This window comes from Alligator sinensis, unplaced genomic scaffold (genome assembly GCF_000455745.1).
Source record: "Alligator sinensis unplaced genomic scaffold, ASM45574v1 scaffold611_1, whole genome shotgun sequence".
Classification (NCBI taxonomy): domain Eukaryota; kingdom Metazoa; phylum Chordata; order Crocodylia; family Alligatoridae; genus Alligator; species Alligator sinensis.
In genome coordinates, this window is record NW_005842332.1 from 1,316,237 (window position 1) to 1,331,022 (window position 14,786).

Here is a 14,786-nt window from a genome sequence, read left to right on the forward strand (position 1 = left end):
AAAATGTCACCGTCCATTATCTCCCGGTGGCGACGAGCCCTTCAAGTGCTGAAGCACCAGCCACCACGCTGACAGATGGCTCTCTAATGACATTTGTCCCTCAGGACAAAGAGCAACGCGCTGCTCACTTTCCATCTCGCTGTGACGCTTGTCACTGTTTCTGCATGCAGCATCTCTCGAGCCACCTGCTGCCAGCAGTAGCATCCTCTTCACAGATATGACATTTCTGAATGGCAGGCAGCAGATACTGTGTTACCTACATGCTTGGGGGACAGTCGCAGAGAAATGTCTATGAGCCTGCATTGAAACCCATTGCCTGCCTCCACAACACGTGTTGATCCCTTCCCTTATAGCTCACTCAGGCTGGTTATAACCCTTATTAGTCTTGAAAGGCATTTTGAAAGGGTTATTTCTGCCCAGAAGAACTTTTACAATCTTTTCTCTGATGCCCGATGAAGGGCATTTGTGCCCGACAGCCTGCAATTAAAGACCTTTTTTTGCAAAAATCTTGTTGGTCTAATAAAAGATAGCATCTCTACTACAAGTCCTGATTGCCTCTTCTAATAAGTGCATTGATATTCTGCTGAAATCCTCAGGGAGCGAACTGGCTTGGGTTTACAGCACCAGCTGAGGAAAGGACAGGTCACTTAGTAAGCTCCTGAAAAAGGGCCACAGAAAAAAAAATATTCCTTTTGGCTTTAAAGAGGCATTCACTCTAAGAAAAGGAGAAGCCTTTTAAAGGCAGGATGAAGCGGGGGATCTTGTCAGACACCGCCAGGTGACTGTGATGGGCAGAGACTATGGAAAGCCTGCATTTCACACTTGCAAATCAAGCGTGACATGTTTTGCACTACCGTGGAGGCCTGGTCCCTGAAAACCATCACACACCGACGGTGGCTGCAACCAGCATTGCCAGCTATTAAATAACTGAAAGCCCACAGCTCCCTGAGGACCGTTCGGTAGGTATGCTCCTTCGTCACCCCTGCCTGAGCCACCCGAACCCGCAGAGACTTCTGTTGCCCTTCCTTTCATAAGGAGGAGGGCAAGAAGTTGGTGTGGATAATATTTTTCTGGACCTTATGACCTCTTGGTCCAAAAGGATGCAATTAGCAGGGGAAACTTTTAATAACAGTCTTTCTAGGTAGCTATGAAGCAGCTGGGGAAAAAAAAAAACCCAAACCTGTTTTTGCCATACAGGAGCCAGACAGCTGGTGAAAGAGAGAGTCTGATTTTACTTTCATGAGCAATATCCAAGTTGCCAGAGAGATTGCCGCTGACAAAATCGACTCCTCATTTTGAGACGAAGGCAGTTCTCAGTGGCAGGACAGAGTTGTGATCGAGTACATGCATTTCAATCCTGCACCAAGCGTGGGCCTTCAGCAGAAATTAAAATCAGAGGCTGATTTGATAGATTGGTCATTGCTGATGAGACAGCGGGGCATAAAGCCCCCCGTTTGCATTATCGAGTACATTGCAACATAACCAGAGCTTTTCCAGACACTTTGGGGTTCACCTTGGGAGTCAAGTGAGCAAAGTACAAACTCAGCTTAATGGGCTTTCACAAGACCCAGTTCTGTTCCCCTTGAACTTGTGTACACCTGATGAGCCAGCTCTGATCCGCTATAAATGTGCCTCCAGAAATGACTTGGCTTTAGCCACTCAAGCTCAGGCAAGCAGCAAAATGGCACTGGCTTTCACTAAAGACAGTGACCTCAAAATAGATTTTTAAGCCTGGTCCCGCCAAGCCAGTAGTGTCAGCATTTCATCTCATTGCTCTGAAAGGGGCAACTGTGTTCAGAGCAGCCTCTCTTGGCTTGAAGCTACTCCATCCCTTTCCCTGGCCTCTGCTTTCATCCTGAGGTTGGTGCGATATCACTACTCCGAGACAACAGGGCGTCCTGGCAAGAGAGGACCCTTCAAAACCCTACCAGAGCTCACAAAGACAATTCGTTTTCCCATATTTGTACCTACATCCTAAGGTGGCAGGGACTGATCGAATACTAAAAAATGTGACTTAGATATTGGACCTTGAATAGGAAATTTCCAGGCTACTTTTTGCATTGACAAGCTGGTGACTTCCACCGTCTGCTCTGAAGTCGTCCACGCGCTGTCTAGAAGCCCAACACAGCTCCCTGTCTGAGAACCGGCTCGAGTAACAAATGAATCAAGTCAAATAAAAATGATGACAAGGTACAACAATCAGCCTGCATCCGCTGCCCAGGTTTTCCTCCACCCTCAAGTCAGCTCGGCTCAGGCCCCAGGTCTTCCCTCTCCCAAAGAGGCTCCCATGTCCCTCGTGACTGGGTACGATGATAATGCAGCTGTCATCGGGAGTTAGTAGAAGTCACTGTGCCCCTTCCCAAAGGGATGAAAAGCTGCTAATAGGGTTATGTGTTTCAGACACATGCTGCCAGGTTGCTGCCCTGTGCATCTCACCTTGCCTGGTAAGAGCACCCCCAACACACATCACCAGGCATTGATTTCTGGACCTGAGAAACCATAAAGGAGTTACGACCCTTGAGACCCATCACTATAGACATCCTCCTTCTCCCCCATTTACCCTTTTGCCCATAGTCTAGCGGGCTCAGTCATGCAGAGGAACAGGAAACCAGGCCAAGTCCACTGGTTGCGACCTGTCTTCCAAGCTGGGTTGGTAAGGAGCAGTTTAAAGCAGCAGCCATGTCTTCCTAGTCTGCCACCCACATGCACCCCTTGCCCCCCACCCCTATGCCAAAGCCCAAGCCATATTTCACAATATATTCCCAGTGCCACAAATTCTCCTCCTCGCCGGAGCTTTATCTATTTACACTCAGCACGTACCTGCTGTCAGCGGCACAGGATGCATGTTTGGGAAGTCCTATAAATATTGCACGCTGGGTTTATGTTCCCGCAGAGGTGCTGTTCGGAGGGGAAATAATGAGACGCACAGCGAAGCTTTAACTACAGAGACATTTCTCTTGCTCTGTAGTTGTCTCACCTTTTTAACAGCGCAAGGGTTCTGGGTGGCAGGATCCAGGCTCAGTTTCTGATGTGAAACGCAGCTGTGATTTTATTCCACCAAAAGAAGGGATCCCATTGTTAGGGCCATGCTAGGAATGGAGGCATGGATGTTGCCTGGTGTACTCCACCCTGAGGACAGATACCGTTTGCATGGTTTACATCAAGTTTTTGTTGGAAGAGCAGAGACCCCCGGAAAGATGTGTTACCTGCACTAACGAGGAACGGGGATCATGGTCTCTGCATGCCCGAGAATAACACAGATATTGGAGCTGAACCAGCTGCCATTGTAGCAAACCTCAGCGAGCGCATGTGGATTTCTCTTCTCTCGAAGAATGGGCTTGACGCGCTGTCAAAGGGAAATGTGTCGCAGAGGTGTCATATCTAGTTGAAAGGGAGCTGGAAGGTGTCGGTGAGCTGCTCATGGGAGAGGTGTAAAGAGGGCATTTTGTCATGGAGGTACCAAGTCTGGAAAAACTGAATGGAGCAGATTTTCTGCTCGTGTTAAGTTGCAGCAAATCCATCCTTTACATGATTTCACGTGTCCAGTTTTCATACCATCCAAAGAACATGTGCTCTTGTATTCCTAGGCTCTCTGGAGCGGTAGGCCCTTGCTGCAGCAGTTATTGCAGCTTGTAGCCAAGGCTTTAGTTACAGTCTCATAGAAAATGAGGGTTGGCAGGGACCTCAGGGGTCACATCTAGTCCAACCTCCTGCTCCAAGCAGGACCATTTCCAAATGCACCATCCCAACCAAGGCGTTGTCTAGCTGGCCCTTAAAAACCTCCAAGCTGTAGAGTCCACAGCCTATGATGTTCTCTTCAGGTAGGAAGCCTAGATGGCTTTGCCTATAGAAGAGAAGACCGGCCAGACCGCCTTTGATACCAGTCTTCAAAGAGGTGAATTGTTGTTCATTGAAAAGATGGTGATGGACAATGAGGACCAGGATGGGAAGTGTAATGGTCTGAAATTGCAATAAGAAAAGTTGAGTTTGGACATTAGGAAGATCTTTCTCCCAATGCGGGGGGTCAAGTACAGGAGCAGGTCACTGACAGAAGTAGTGAAATCTTCATCACGGGAAGTTTCTAAGAATTGGTTAGAGAAACTCTTGGAGGGCATAGTTGAGACAGATGGTTTGGATCCTGCCTGAAGCAGAGGTTGGATGAGATGACCTCCTGAAGGGCCTGCCATCCTGACTCTCCTGGGCTTCTCTAACTCTGGGGATGCTCCAGCCTGCAAACCTATGGAGGCTGCTTTCATCTTCTCCACTTCCAGCAGTGATGACTGTCTGGGCTTTCATTTTAACCGCTGACATCCCTCCACTGCCTGTGCTTGGTTTCTGAACGCAGGTCTCCTTTCCTTTCATCTCCCGTTACACATTCGTAGACGCTAGCAAATGTAAACCCCTAAAAGAGAGGTTGGGAAATGTGGGGAATGATTACTCCAAAGCCAGCAGGACTGGTCTGCCTAAGATCCTCTTACAACACTCACTTTGTTGCTTAAAACCATAAGTGAGCAGGCAGGTGTCATTGCTCTGGGCTCCAAGGAGATTAGCACTAGCACCATGCTGCTGTTTGTTCACATCTCTCTTTCAAGGATGAGATGGTCCCACAAACGCTTTTTCCCTTCTGAAAACACGAGACAGAGACTGACATCACTAGTACAGGCAAGCCTGGGACAATGACAGTTTGTCCCTACCTCCCCTCCGAGAGTGACACCAAGCCCAAAGAAACCCTATCAGAGACCACTGATTTGGGTACCCGCGTTTGGTCCAGTGTGATGGGCAACATCCTGCTTCCTGAAAAATACAGATGCGGGATGCTGTAGACTTAGCCCTGCAGGACTGGCAGGCCTGGGAACTGCAGCTGGGGCCCTGGATGTTGAGGCAAGCTGGGATACTTGCAAAAGCCTTGTTGAAATGAGAAACTCTGCAGCTGCAATACCAGTGCGCTCCCGGGATTTTGGCTCTGTTCATCTTCTCCAGCAGTGCCCAGGGCTAGAATTTAAAGGAGTTCTCGGGCGGATTTTGGCACCTCTTTTCCGGTGCCATTAAAAATCCCAGTCCTGGAGCACCGGACTGGGAGACCTCAGTGGTATAACCTTGCTGTGGCTTGTTGCAATGGGGAAAAAGAAGCAATCTGTGTTTTAATAAAAGGAGCACGCTCCCTACAACAGACTCATCCTGTTGGAGATATTCTTTTCTCCCAGTGCTTTGGCAACACCGATTGCACCAAATGAAACAGATAAAACATATCTGCTGTGTTGTGTGACACCTTTGATGGGGTCTGTGCAACTTGCTCCATCAGTCAAGGCCTGACAGTGGAGCATGGGCCACAGTGCCTTCCAGAGACACAACTTTGCTGGTTCCTTGTGCCCAACGTCCCCCTAGCCGTGCCAGGCGAAGGAAGATGCTCTTCCCTGAGCAAGATCCCCCAGATAGATTCACAGCTAGGAAGGGGTGTGCTCTTGCCTTTCCTTCACTGCAGCTGCTAGAGGGAGAAATGACTGTTGTCTTTGCAACGAGAAAGCAACTGAGGGTTGAAAGCATTTTGCAGCCAAGAAAAAAAAAATAGTGTTCAAAAGCCCCATCTAATGGCGTGCAAATTTCATCAGGTGCCTAATGGGCTGGAGAGCACTAAAGAGTTCACGACTCGTGTTTCAGGGAAAAAGCCCTTTCAGTGATTAGAAATACATCATCGTGAATGGAATTACCTTGGGCTTTTTTTTCTTTCTTCCCCCCATCTTCTAGGAAGGCTGTCTGCGCTGAAAGCTGTCACTCCCTCAGGATCACTTCCCCTTTTAGTTCCCCCTCTACAATATATGAAGCCCCCCATGCTTTTGTGGGGGTCATAAATCCCTCTGTCCTCAAGGACAATGCTCTTGGTAGAGGGGGGAAGTGGTGGTTGATGGCCTTGAGATGCTAGAAGGGCTCACCCGGAGCCAACGGGTGGACCTCTTCCTTCTGTCAGCTGAGCCTCCTGGCTGTCTCTTCTCTTTGCACTCTAGAAACAGGTGTCGTGATAAAAGTTATCATTTAAAGATGTTCCCTAATTTAGAAGATTTGGGAATTGCCTTGCCTGGCTGAAGTTAGCTGAACATACCAGTCAGGCAGGCTGCAATGCACCTGCTAGCTCGCGCCGCACTGGAGGCAATTGCTATGAAATGTTAAAAAGGAATTTTTCTTTTAGCAAGAAAGGGAAAAATATGAATGAAACGGGTCTTTCCAGAAAGCAGAGGAACAGTCTCCTACCTGCCTGTTCATGTGCGCATCCTTCATATGGGAAGAACCACCAGGGTGGTTTGTACTATATGGTTAATGGTTAAAAGCATGCAGAAAGACTCCCTGCTGGAATTTACCCCTAGCTCTTCATGAGACGGCCCATGGGACATGGACCAATTTGTGGACCTGGGTTCTCCATCTCTGAGCTCCATGGAGCAAGTTCCTAGGAACGAAGACACAGATGGTTTAATATGCCCCAGTCACTTCTGGACCATTCACATGCGAACATATAAACTCATACACTGCACCACCTTTAAGAGCCATCTCTGCACAGACCAGTTGCTTTTTCTTGATGCCCCAGTTGGTTCCCTTCAGCTCCCCATCTGCACTTTTAGTCCTGCTAAAATTCCCTTTGTTAATGAGGCAGCATGTGATGAGAGAGATTTTGGGTACCAATTCCAATCTTGGGCTTCAGGGTTGTTGGTTGTAGCCATGTCCGTCTAAGGACATAGGCAGGCAAGGTTCTTCGGATAGATGTGCTATCTTGGATTAGACCAACTCAATAACTGGAAATATTTGGGAAAAATCCCATAATCTTGCAAAGAACTTTTTCCCAACTATTGAGTTGGTCTAATCAAAGATATCACATCTACCCAAAGAATCTCAGGTTTTGAAATGTTCTTAATAGAGATAAAAGTTGGGGAGGGGGGCTCAGTTTAAGGAGGCTGGATTGGCTATGTGCCGAGTGACTTTGGGAACAGGGCGTTGAATACACTGAAAAGAATAAAGGGACTGTTGAACTTAAAACCACCCTAGAGAGTGGCATGTAGGCGACATGGTTGTAGTGTGACCCCACCGACTGATTTGCGGCTGGCTTCTACCGCAGCTGCTTGACCCCTTTGAAGTGCTGACGCTTGGCGGGGAAACCTGAACAGGGAGGATAGTGACTGAATTTAGACCGCTGAAAAACGTCCTCCAGCTAGAGAAGCAAGGTCAGTTAGGAAGCACCAAAGCATGTGAAAATCATGCTTTCCTTGCATCGCAGAGGGGTTTGTTTGCCCGGCTTTAATTCAAACGAGTTGGACCCGCCTTGAGCACAGGGACGTTCAGATGATGATCGGTCGCCCCGTTGCACTGTGCCCTGCATGCACACAACCCAAAATGATCCCCGCCCCAAAGAGGTGAAGAGATGGGAGGCAGGAGGGGGGTGAACGCAGTTGTGTGGGCTGTAGTGGTTCTGGGGTAAGAAGGTGGGAGACTGGGCAGCACCGACAGGACCGGGCCCACCTTGGAAGCTGATTGATATTGGGGGGGACGCCTTCCAGACAGGAGCAAACAGAGAAGCAATTTGGGTTGAGCCCGTGCAACAAACCCTCATCCCCATCCCTGATGCTATGACCCCCGCCTTTTTGATCTTGGGCAAAGGGCTTTAAATTATCCATGTCTCAATTTCCCCCTGCGCAGAACAGGGCTCATCACTGTGCCTTGCAAGGCAAATGAGCCCATTTTTAAGAAAGAGCTTCGAAGGAGGAAGATTGCTCACTGTCAGGGTGCGATGGCTAATCACATCTCTCTTCATTTCCCTTTGTCTCAGCAACCTTTTTTTTTTTTTTTAATTTTTCCTCTGACCTTCACGCGCAAAATAAATCCCGTAGCTCTCACTTTATGATCAGTTCAGGACGATGGCAAAGGAGAGAGACGATTGCCCTCTCTAGACCTCCTGTGTCATTCATTGACCTCTGAGCACGGTACATATGCTGCCTGCTGGGCTCTAGGCAATTATCACCTTCAGGAATGATGCTGAAGAAATTCCCTCTGAAGGAACCTTTTTATTTCTCTGGCTGGTTTACCATTAACTGGTTTTTTGGGTTTGTTTGGGGCGGGGGTTTGGTGCACATGGCAATAAAAAGCTATTCTCTCCCTTCTGTGTTTTTTTTTATGGCTTGTACTTGGGTGCATAAGAAGTATAATGTTAAACGCACTGCGCGCTGCTCTTCAGACTCCCGTGAGCTCCAAAAAGTTGTTTATTCAGAGCCCGGCTTTTATCCTGACCGGCCATGTCTCGACACGCCATGGTTTCCTGCGCAGCACACGAATCTACTGCACAGTAAAGCATCACCGTCTATAGGTGCAGACACCTCCTGCGCGGCAAATGAGAGTACTGCGCAGTAAATTTACTACCTGCATGTGAAGTAAAGCCAAATAAAATTAAATGAATTGCACGTGTAGACGTGCCCACAGGGGGAAATTCATGGAGAAGGTGGACGAGCAGGGTACTAGCATGCTCTGAGTGTTGCTCCACAGCTTCTAAGTTTTCGGTCTGCTTTTTATCTCCCCCTAGACCTCTCCTGAGTGCATCAAAACAGGAGTAACCAGAGCCCATGGGTCTGATGCTGGGCTGGGATTCAGCAGTCCACGGTTCTGTTTCTGTCTCTGACTGTAAGGCAGTGATGTGACCCCTTTATAAAGGAGTTTTGGAGGCTGGGGGTGAAATGTAAGTGGGTATAAGAGCTGTGTGTGTATTGTTGTTACCACCCCTAGTTTAGCAGCAAGTATGAGATCCATTAGTAGTTTTGGCAGAGCCCTGTGAAAGCTAGACTTCTCCATCCTGCAAAGTTCCCCCAATACACCTCAAGCCTGATCTACAATATTGCCTGCTAATCCAGTCCTGGGGCCTCCTGCCCTTGGCCTCTCTGTATAGCCACTTGCCTTACAGTAAAATGACGTGATAAAGATGGTATTTAATAACGGAGCATCCCTGAGTGAAGGACTTGCTGTTTGTAAAGTGCTTGATTTCTTCAGCTCAGGCCATGGTCTTTATTTAATATTGCGGTCACAGATGGAGATCTCGCCTGTGAATGGAGGTCTGCATTGCCCACAGATGCCATTAAAGCAGGTGCCACCCCAGGGAGCCTATGGTTAAAATAGGCTAAAGAAAGGAAGTATTGTGCCCATTCTACACATGGGAAACTGAGGCATGGAGAAAGGGAAAGATTGGCCCAAGGTCACCCAGGAAGCAGGTGGCGGCTTTGGCAACTGAACGCCCATCACCCAAGCCCCAGCTCAGCACCCTAGCTATTTAGACCAGCCTTGATTTCTGCAAAGGGACGTGTAAGCCTCATAATCTGGCAGCTTTTTTTAAATACCTGTTTCCATTTGCCACCTTCTCCAGTTTCATCAGTTGACGTAAATAACAGCAGAGAGGGGCTTGAATGAGCCTGCCCAATTTAGACATCATCCCCATTGTGGCACGTGGATGCACACAGCACCCTTTCCACCCTTTCGCTCCAAAAAACCACCAACCCAACCTGCTGGAGATGCTCCCCAGACAAGTTTCCATTCCCCCTCCAGCTTTTGCACTGACCTCTGAACCATATTGCAATGCGACTTGACGTCACGGCCCGCTGGCAGAGAGCTCCTTTGGGCACCATGCCCGTCCCCTTCCACCGGGGCCAGGCAGAGGTGCCGCAGCGTGTCCCCGAAGTTGCCAGCAGCCTTCGGAAAAAAAGCAGAGGCTGTGGAAACCAGGGCTGACAGGGCAGCTTTGATGGAGACATCCTTCAAGGAATCCTAAACAGAGTTATTAGATGTATTATTCAGTTTTTTTAAGTATGGCTTGCAGTAAAAGAGTAAATGAGGAGCCTGGGGCATTGCCACGGTGCCTCCTTTTGTTCTTAGTGGCAGTACATCAGATTTCAAATGATTTTTGCCATAAGGAGAAACAACTTGCAAATTCAGACCTGTCCCTTTTATCTTCCCCTTCCCCTCCCTCATCCAGTTCTCCCCTGCACCATTTTTTCCCCTCCTTCTGCACACTCCCTTCTTCCTTTTAAATGTAGATCAGCTCTGTGCCTTTCTCATTCACCACTTGTCAGGGCTGTTGTTGGAGGGATGGGGAGAGGGTTGTACTTTCCTTCTGCCCGCAGCGTGCGGTTAGCAGGGCCCGACAGGAGCACATGAAAGGGAGCAAAAATAGCGAAATAACTCTAGGGCTCAGAGCTGCTGCCACGCCGTACCCCACGAGGCAGGGAAAGCCGCCTCTTTGGTGTCTGCAGGCAGTGATTGAGCTCCTAGCACTCCTTTAGCACCTGAACAGCATTTGAAGGCATGTAAAAATATCGCCTCCCTGAGCTCCGCTCCATGGGGGCTGGGGCGGGAGGTTTCCACACTGCTACTTCTGAATTTCTTTATCAAATCCTTCATTTTTTTCCCCCCATAACCTCCCCCTACACACACTTATTTTTGCACAAGGGAGACAGGAGAATACAGCTTCTACCAGGCAAGTGGGTCTGATGGGGATGGGGGTTGCCTTAGGTGCCTGATACAAAGCATTAACTAGCACCATCTAGTGAAAGATGTATGGATGAACTGGACATGGAAAAGGAGGTGGAGAGCGAATTCATTTTGAGGCACCGAGGATGGTGCGAGTGATGGATGGACCCCACAGTCGAGCGGCAAAGAGAGTCCTCTTCGGCGTGGGGAAGAAAGACACGCTTAACCCCGGTGGCACAGTCTGGTTTCCCCTGCCGAAAGCAGAGGCAGGTCCGTGCAGCGGCTGAGATTGCTGCAGGTCCTAAATGTTTGATCGGTGCGGGCTCGGTCTGCCGCTCGCAGGGCCGTTGCGGTGGAGTCGTGCTCGGTGACGTCCAGGGTCTTGTTCGGCTGCAGCGACGTCAAGCCAGAATAACGGCGGATGTGATGCCCTCCGATTCGGTAGCGGTGTAAGGGGTTGGAGCGGGACATGTTCAGCCTGGATCAGGACGGTGGAGTAGGGCCCTGCCTGCTTCCCTTTTAATGTAATCTCATGACAAGCCAAAGAGAGGGACCTTTCAGATGCTCATCAGCATGGAGGAAACCCTTCCTCCCGAGACGCCCAGCTCCTAGAGGAAAGCAGGACGCTTCCCAAAGGACAGGCAGTGCTGCCAGCCCCGCTAGCGCTGATGACAGTCTTTCTAGCGACTTCAAGGGGTTTTGAATTGGACCGGTGATGCCCATTCTCCTGCGGAGGAGCCGTGCAGCTGCCCTGCAGAATCCAGGAGAGAGGAGAGAGCATACGGACCCATCGCCGGTAAAACCAGCATCGCCCCATCGACGTGGCTGTAGTCATCCTAAGTGACACCAGAATAGCATCCTTCCCAGGGTCTCAATGCCTGCTCGAGCGCCTGTCTAATTCTGTGAAAATCCAGACCCCCTCCAGAGACACTCACGTTACACTTGCCTAAAGAGATGAAGATGCAAGGCAGACCGTACCGTAGAGGAAATCAGGCCAAGCGTGTCCAAAGCCCTGGGCCAGGCTGAACCAGGTATAGCAGATCTGGGACATCATGACGCTTGGCAGGACCAGCATTTTAATGGTAAATGCAGATAAATGTTGATTTTATCTTGCACTCACAGACCGGCAAAGAAATATTTCCAGTGTTAAAAATCAAAAAGGGACGTAAGTAAAATGAGAGGTGGTGGAGCGCGCGCCGACAGACCTGTGCTGGCTGGAGTTTGGGCTGCAACTCCCAGAAACCCCAGGGGACTGGGAACAAAAGAAGAGGAGGTGACAAAGACCTCCCCTACCTTGGGGGTCTTCAAGAGGAGGTTGGATAGATATCTGGCTGGGGTATTATGATCCCAGCGCCCGTTCCTGCCCAGGGCAGAGGGTCGGACTTGATGATCGTTCAGGTCTCTTCTGAAGAAACTATGAAAGCGGACGAAGGAGCTACAGGCGAGCAGAGCTGGGACCGAGGGCAGCTCCGCTGCTCAGCTGGCAGCAGACCTAAGGTAGTTACGTTTGTCATTAATAAATTGTCTGCCCCCACACCCCTAATTTGCCCAATCCTGAATATTTAAATGAATACAAACTTAAAAGATGTTGAAAAAGAAACATTGCTTTTATCCATCAAAATTATAAACAAAAATTAAAATGGATTTTTGCCAAGCCTAGACGTAATGATTATCGCCAGTCTACCACAATCGGGACGCAGGGCCTGAGTCTGTCCCTTGATTGGGCTTAGAGCAGAGGAAATCGCTATGAAGTCGGTGGAGTTATGGTCGTGGAGAAACCAGGGTGACGTGAGCGCCGGACAAAGCCCCTTTGCTTCAAAAGGCCAAGGCTTTTTCTGCTCAAGCTCATCCTGGAAGGAGCCTTCGCTGTCTCTTGTCTTGAATAAACTGTTGGCAAAACAGAACTGGTAAACTCGGATAAAGAATTAAAAATGAATACATTTATAAACGCCTCTGTCAGGAAAGCCGAAGGAGAAAAGCCATGTGTCCACCTGTCCACGCTGAAGTCACTAGTGACACCCGGCCCCGTCAAGGCCGAGATGACGCATTGCCACTGATTTCAGTGGCGTGCAATCTGGCTCATCATTGAACCAGAATCAGGCCCCAAACCTGGAGCTGAGCAAATGGCTCTGGGTCAGATCAGACCCTTCCCTCCCTCCTGATCTTTTCCCATCCTGATTCGGAGCTTGAACGGAGATGTTTTTAGAGGCAAAATGAAGAAAAACCCAACCGTGGCTTTAAAAGCTTGCCTGGCTTTCCCTAATGATCAACTTGGCTTCTACTTTGCTTGATTATGGACTTTAAAGCACTACCGGATCCTGAAGACCTGCCGCTTTTCTCCATCCAGTCTGAGCTGCTCTTCTTGCAACTCAAAGTGAAGGGAGTTTATTATGAACCTTTCTGTATTTATCCAGGACTGAAATGAGGCAGGTATATCACCTCCACGCCGCGAATTCGACCATCGCACAATTATTTTCCAAAGAGAATCGTGTTGCGCTGGGAGCAGGCTGTGAATATATTATGCTTTTTAGTGGAGCGGGTAGCCTCCGCGTTGCATTTTTAAGTTGCTAACCTGAGCTGTCAAGATCCAGATGTGTTGCTAAAAGCCGGTGGATCAGGTTTAAACCTGGATGTGAGTTGGACGGCTCTAGACTGCCTTCTGCGAATGAATGCTCTTTGCACAGCAGCTGAGCTTGCCCTAAGGTATCTTGTGGCCTTTTGAGAGTAGAGAAAAGAGCAGACACTAGTTAGAGGTATCTTTTCTCTGGTCGGTAACATTAACACGACCAGTTTTTTATAGCACAGTTCCAAAAAAGTTTGCAGGTGCTGAATAATCCCCTGGCTATCATGATTGCAGCCAGAGGTGAATTTCTTTATTTAGACATAAAACCCGAATGCTGGGGCTGGAGTGAACTTTTTCCAGCAAGAAAAAGCAGATTGAGCAGAACTAACATATTTTGTGACTTTGTACTGAACATGATCAGCTGCTTGAACCCGGGAGCAGGGAAGGAGAAAATGCTGAAGTGTTGCATTTCGGCATCGTTTAAACCAAACCTTTTGATTTTTTTTTTTTCAGGTTTACCTGCGTTTTGTCTTGAGAATCACTTCAATTTTGTTTTGAGACACTAAAAGGTTTTAGAGCAAAATCTCAAAACAAAAGCCACTTAGTTCAATCCCCCACCCCAAAAAACCCCCAACTTTCCAGTTTTTTTGGAACTTCCCCCAGCTGTGAAAGTCAGCAGTCCCCCCAGGTCTCCTGAGCCCTTTGCCGCACTCGAAGAAGGTCGATCACCTGTTACCGACACACCACAGTTGAAGGAAACGATCTATGGAGGGATTAAGAGACTTGACGATGGCCAGCGAGAGATACTGTGGCAGACCCAGGACCAGAACCCTGATCTCCTGTTCTGGTTCAAAGTATTAACCTCCGAGGCCTCTTTTCCTCATGTTCTGGCCAAGGAACCTGCTATATTCTCCAAGTGCCGTCATCCCTTCTCATGACACTGGGTCTGATTCTGATTTTGCTTCCAGCTCCATGGAAAACTAGGATAACTCCACCAACTTTTGTGGAGCGGGTGCTGATACGCGTCGGTAAAAAAGGAGTCGGCTCTTCCAGGAGCTGCCGGAACAAACATAACATCCCCTCTGAAGCCCAAAAAGAGGCAGCTGTCAAAAGTGACAACGGATCAGTGCTTCGTATAGCGAACAACTGAGCATATCTCCAGCATTTCAGGTTGCCTGAACAACTAAGAGCTCAGCTGCTTCCTTCACCTTCCTCCAAGCTGGGTTGGATCTGGAAAACTGGCCTCTGAAATACCATGCCATGGACATAGGATGTCTTGGCAGATTTCTGATGCATTTTTGTGCCTGACGAAGCTAGGCATCTCTTAAGGAGAGCCGTCCTCTCCAGCTCATGAGACGTCAGCCTTTCGGGGAGTGAGTTGAACTTGTGGGAACCTTGCCATGAAGCAGTTCGAGTCTGGAGAGAGATTTCTGCCGGGGACTTCTTTGATCACACTAGATTGCCTATTCCCGTTATACATTTTTCTCTCCTTGCGCTGAAAAGTTAGGCAAAAACTTCCTGCGGTGCATAGGGAATTGGCAATTGTCCCTTTAAATTGCTGGAGGATCCTCTAACGAACTTCTCTGTCTTCGGTTACAGGAGTCACCGAAACCTGGCAGAGTAGCAGCATGTTTATGGAGCTGAGCTTTGTTCGTAGGCAGTTATAATCATGGGTATTTCTACTCTTGTGGCTTCCCTGCCTTCATGTTGTGCGGAAAAGGCACCCCGCTTTCCC